Raw genomic sequence first — 6,282 nt, 5'->3', positions numbered from 1 at the left:
CTTGTCTTTGACAGTACCAAAGTGAATGGTTTGCACTTTATCATACTAACCTATCTCACGAAGTTCCGTTAGGTTTTGTGTGATTGAAGTTTTCAAGCTTTGGGTGAGATATCGATATGAGGAGAATAAGGAGTGGAAAGACCCTAAGCTTGGGGATTCCCAAGGCACCCCAAGGTAATATTCAAGGAAGACTCAAGCGCCTAAGCTTGGGGATGCCCCGGAAGGCATCCCCTCTTTCGTCTTCAAAACTATCGGTATATCTTACTCGGAGCAATATTTTTATTCGTCACATGATATGTGTTTTGCTTGGAGCGTATTTTCATTTTACTTGATGTTTGAATAAAATCATTGGATCTGAAATCTTGAATGAAATAGAATCCTCCCATGGCTAGTTAATTATTTGCCTACTCAATGTTCTTCACTTATATCTTTTTGTAGTAGTTTGTCATTTACTCACGTGCTTCACGTATATCCTATGAATCAATGGTTGAATGAATTGAATATCATAAATCTGAATTTATATATGTTTCATATGCTTATAACATGGGGAGTAATGACTTCACACATAATAAGTATAGGTAGTAAACTTATTGAAGGTTAGCAAACTCAGAATTGGTCACTTGAACAATTCATGAAAGAATATTGAAGGAAGAGAGATTTCACATATAAATATACTATCTTGGACATCTTTTGTAATTGTGAGCACTCATTAAAATTTGACATGCTAAAAGGTTGATGTTGGACAAGGAAGACAACGTAATGGGTTATGTTTTCTTATATCCAAAATAAAGTATACTGTCATGGATCATCCAACATGCTGAGCTTGCCTTTCCCCTTTATGCTAGCCAAATTCTTTGCACCAAGTAGAGATACTACTTGTGCTTCCAAATATCCCTTAAACTAGTTTTGCCATGAGAGTCCACCATACCTACCTATGGATTGAGTAAGATATCCTTTAAGTAAGTTCTCATCGGTGCATGCAATAAAAATTGCTCTCTAAATATGTATGATCTATTAGTGCGAAGAAAATAATTTTTATACGAACTTGTGATAGGGAAGAAATAAAAGCGACGGACTGCATAATAAAGGTCTCTATCACAAGAGGCAATATAAAGTGACGTTCTTTTGCATCCAACCTTAAAAGCACATGACATCCTCTGCTTCCCTCTACGAAGGGCCTATCTTTTACTTTTATCTTCTACCTTATGCAAGAGTCATGGTGATCTTCACCTTATCTTTTTACATTTTATCCTTTGGCAAGCACATTGTGTTGGAAAGATCCTGATATATATATCCAATTGGATGTAAGTTATCATGAACTATTATTGTTGACATTACCCTTGAGGTAAAAGGTTGGGTGGCGAATCTATAAGCCCCTATCTTTCTCTGTGTCCGATTAAAACTTTGAACCCATAAATATCACGTGAGTGTTAGCAATTACGAAAGATTAAATGATAGTTGAGTATGTGGAGTTTGCTAAATCAAAGCTCTGACATAGACCCTTCCGGAAAATAAGATGAATTGCAATTGTTTGATGACTGAGAATATAGTTTGTTAGTTTCAAGAAAGTTTATGATCTATACTTTAACATGTGAATAGCTTGTTACTTGATCATGAAAAGTTTTATGAGATGAGCTACAGTTATGTCATATAATGATGCTAGAAAAGGTGATTGAAATTACCATTGATCAAACTTGTGCACTTCCTAGCATTCACATTTCATAAATTATTTCTTTTATCATTTACCTACTCGAGGACGAGCAGGAATTAAGCTTGGGGAAGCTGATACGTCTCCGACGTATCTATAATTTATGAAGTATTCATCCCATGTTTACAATAGTTTTATATGATTTTGGTATGATTTGATTAGAACTAACCCGGACTGACGCTGTTTTCAGCAGAACTACCGTGGTGTTGTTTTTGTGCAGAAATAAAAGTTCTCGGAATGCGATGAAAATCAACGGAGATTTTTTCTGGAAGATATGAAAAATACTGGAACAAAAATCTACCGGAGGGGAGTCACGGGGGCCCCGCGAGGGTGGGGGGCGCGCCCACCCCCCTAGGGCGCCCCCTGCCTCGTGGACTCCCCGAAGGCCCCCCTAACGTTAAATCAACTCCAACTCCTCCTATAAATACAGAAACCTTCGCGAAATCACCTAGATCGGAAGTTCCGCCGCCGCAAGCCTCTGTAGCCACGAGAAACCAATCTAGGCCCTCTCTGGCACCCTGCCGGAGAGGGCCATCATCACCGGAGGCCATGGAGGAGGATCCCGGAGGGGCCATCATCGCCATGAAGGCCAAGGACCAGAGGGGGGACCTCTCCCCATCCAGGTGGGAGGTCATGGAGGAAGAAGCACGAGGGGGAGGACCTCTCCTCCTCTCTCTCGGTGGCGCTGGAGTGCCATCGGGAGGGGAATCATCGCCGGGGTGATCGTCTTCATCAACATCACCATCATCATCATCACCCTCATATCTTTTACGCGCTCCACTCTCCCGCACCCCGCTGTAATCCCTACTTGAACATGGTGCTTTATCCCACATATTATGATCCAAATGGAACATGCAGTAGATCAATTCCAACGAGGTCATACTCCTCTTTAACGAACAACGTCAAAGTATTCGTCCCCCCAGACTCTCTGCAGGTTTTCATGTACCAATCATGGAATATTCGCATCATCGTTGTTAGAGATTTTTCATCTTTGACGAGAGGCTTCCCGTACTCGTATCTTTGTTGGTCCACCTCCAAGAAATCATAATGTACATCGTCGGGCAAATAATCTCCAAGATTGCTATAACCGGGCACCATCCTCGGATCATTAGCGACGATGTCGCTAGACACCTTGAGCGGGGGGGCACGATTGGTCCGCTTGTTTGCCGAGCTGGGCAATTTGTTTCCCAGCTCGTCGTTCTGCTAACCTTTGATCACTGATAGTACTTCCCGACCGCTTCGCTTCGAGAAATGACTTTTCAATAATGCGGTCATAGTTGGCTTTCGGCGGAGACTTTGGTGGTTTCTTCAGGGCAGCCAGAGTGCGCTTCGCTTTCACCGGATCTATCTTCTCCTCCGGAGGTGGATGTTTCTTTGCTTTCACCCCTTCAAAGAAGTTCGTCACTTCGGCTCGCACGATATTCGCGTTTTCCTCCACGGTCCTCTCGTATGGTAACTTTGGCGGAGTCTTAAGAGAAGGACCATATCTGTATTGCCTCCCGCCTCTGGCTGTACTGCTAGACGCCGGAGTAGATGGAGCGGCTGCGGCTGTCTTCTTTCGTGCTTGCTTACGAGGCGGAGGAGAAGGACTACGACGCGCCGGAGCAGCCGGGGCGGCGGCGGTCTCTTCCGCCCTTGCTGGCGAGGCGGAGAAGGAGGAGGCTGGCTGCTCGGGCGCGCCGACGTAGGCGGAGAAGGAGGCGGTGTGCCGCCACGCGCCGGAGAAGGATGCTGAGTGCCTTGATCAGTCGCCGGAGGAGGAGGCGGAGGTGGAGGCGGACTGCCCTGACTTGCCGGAGGAGGAGGAGGAGGAGGAGGCGGAGGAGTCCAGTTCGGAAGGTTGATGAGCTCCGTCCGCCATAGGCATGGAGTCTTCAGACAAGAACCCAGCCGAGTCTTCCCGTCACCCGTAGGGTGGTCAAGCGTGAGGTCCTCAAATCCTTCTGTGATTTCATCCACCATCACCCTAGCATATCCTTCTGGAATCGGCCGGCAGTGAAAAGTTGCGCCAGGTTCAGGAGGTGCAACAGAGCCAACAGCCGCCTTGACTTTCAAATTCATCCACTGCGTCATAAGGTGGAAATGCTGAGACTCCGTGATAGCATCCATGGGGTAGCTAGCCGGAGCCGTGAAGACAGGCTCCTGAAGCAGCTCCGTGGAAGCCACACTGCTTCTCCGCTGAGATGGCGGGGTAGCTTCGGGTGTAGCTTCGGCAGGTCGCGTGCTGCGAACTGTGTCTCGTTCCTCTAGTGCTTGTACCCTTGCGTGCAGCGCCTGTACTTGGGTCAACTCCTTTTTCTTCTTCCTCTCCCGGCGTTTGTAACCGCTTGCGTCGGGAAATCCAGCCTTCCACGAAAGGGAGCCTGACGTACCTCGTGTCCGTCCGGGGTGCTCAGGATTCCCGAGGGCCTCTGTGAGCTTGTCGTTCTCTCTGTCCGGAACGAACGTCCCTTGCTGCGCTTTCTTGATATACTCCTGAAGCTTCTCGATGGGTGTGTTCATCTGCTCGTTGGTCCAAACGCACTTCCCTGTTACAGGGTCCAATTTTCCCCCAACCCCGAAGAACCAAGTCCTGCAACGGTCTGGACAGCGTCGCGTCTCTGGTTCGATCCCTTTATCAATGAGGTCATTCTCAGCCTTGTCCCACAACGGCCGGGCTTTCAGGTAGCCACCTGACCCCGTGCGATGGTGATGCTTCTTCTTTGCAGCATTTTTCTTGTTTGTCGCTGACATCTTCACTGCTCTCTCAGATTTCTTTTTGGTGACAAATGCGGACCACTGATCTTTGATCTTCTCAAATCGGCCGATGAATTCTGGAGTCTTGTCTTGGTCGACAAACGATGATTTCAGCTCATTCTTCCACCTCCTGAATAGCTCAGCCATCTTCTTAAGAGCATAAGCCTTGATCATTGGCTTTTAACTGGATTCTCTGGATCCTCCTCTGGCGGGAAGGTGAAATTTTCCTGCAGCGCGGTCCAAAGATCAGCTTTCTGCCTATCGCTGACATAAGACAACTGAGAGTCTTTGCCCTTAGGCCTCAACCATTGCTCGATGCTGATCGGGATCATGTCCCTAACTAGAACCCCGCACTGAGCATTAAATTTTTGCTTGGTCCGGAGGGGTTCAATCGGCTGGCCAGCGCGATCAATTTCGATGATCATGTACCTTTCATCCGCGTGCAACTTTCTCTTCGGGCCTCGTCTCGTTACCGAAGTGTTGCTCGATCCGGAGGGCTAGAAAATAAGAAAAAGAAGAGAGTTAATATGTGTACATACCAAAAACAATTAATGCATCAATTAGCTATAGTGAGCACAGGCTTAATTAATTAATATATATACCTGGCCGGACTCCGTTCGGTCACCGGAGCCATCATCACGGTGTCCTTCCTCCTCCATTCGGTCACCGGAGCCGTCATCACGGTGTCCTTCCTCCTCCATTGTTTGATCATCGTCGTAGCCTGCTTCTTCATCCTGTCTTTCCAGACCATCGGTGCATGTGTCGTTGAGAAACGACAAGACGGCATCACTTCCGTGTGCGATTATCTCCCCCAACACCGCTTCTTTTGCTTCGTCTCGGGGGTGCGGATCCATAGTTTCTGCAAATATTTACAACATGGCAATTATTATTCAAACATGACAGATGGATATATTAGTGGCAAACGTAGAACTAGCTAGCTAAGCACAATAAGGAATCATATTAGTGGCCTGGCCTCGACGCTTCTCTAGGGTTTGGGGTGGCCTCGGCAACGCTTCAAGAGTTTGGGGTGGCCTCAACAACGCTTCAAGGGTTCGGGGTGGCCTCGACGACAACGCTCTTTTAACTTAGTAAATTTGGGTGGCCTCAAGAGAGTTTGTCGATCGGGTAGGGGCGCGGCGGGAGGGGGTAGGAGACCGACATCGTTTTTTCTAGGGTTTGGGTGTCCTCGAGAGTTTTGGTCGAGCGAGAGGGCCGGGGGGGGGGTGCTCCCGACGTTCCCCCTCACTTTAACAAAGAACTACCTTAAAAAAAGACTTGCTTCGCCGCGGGTGCTCGATCGGTGCGACGTGGACTCGGTGGAAACACTTTATGAAAATGCGGTGGTGGCCGGGCCGGGCGGTTTTCTTTTCCTTCTTCATTTTGTCCTTTGTTTTTTCTTATATGTTTGTTTTCGTTTTCATTCTACATTTTCGTACATATGAAAAAAACAAAGTTTCTATACAAAAGTGCACAATTTTTATGAACAAATTACAATATCTAAATTAACTATACATGTAAATAAATATAATTACACATCTGAAATTTTCCTAATCTAAAAACTAAACTAAACATAAACTAAAATAATATAACTACACATCCATCCATCCATACATACACATACATATACATCTACATTATATATGAACAAAAAAATACTAATTTTATGAACATAAAAAGGTCTATGAACAAAAAAAACATCACATCAATATTTTCATCCATCCATATATACATACATACATCCATATATATATATATACATCTACGTTATATATGAACAAAAAAAACATAAACTTTACTAATAAAAAAACGACAGTGGGCTGGGGCGGCGGCAGCTCACA

Source organism: Triticum aestivum, chromosome 2D, assembly GCF_018294505.1.
Source record: "Triticum aestivum cultivar Chinese Spring chromosome 2D, IWGSC CS RefSeq v2.1, whole genome shotgun sequence".
In the NCBI taxonomy this organism is placed as follows: domain Eukaryota; kingdom Viridiplantae; phylum Streptophyta; class Magnoliopsida; order Poales; family Poaceae; genus Triticum; species Triticum aestivum.
Note: the sequence above shows the minus strand (reverse complement) of the source record.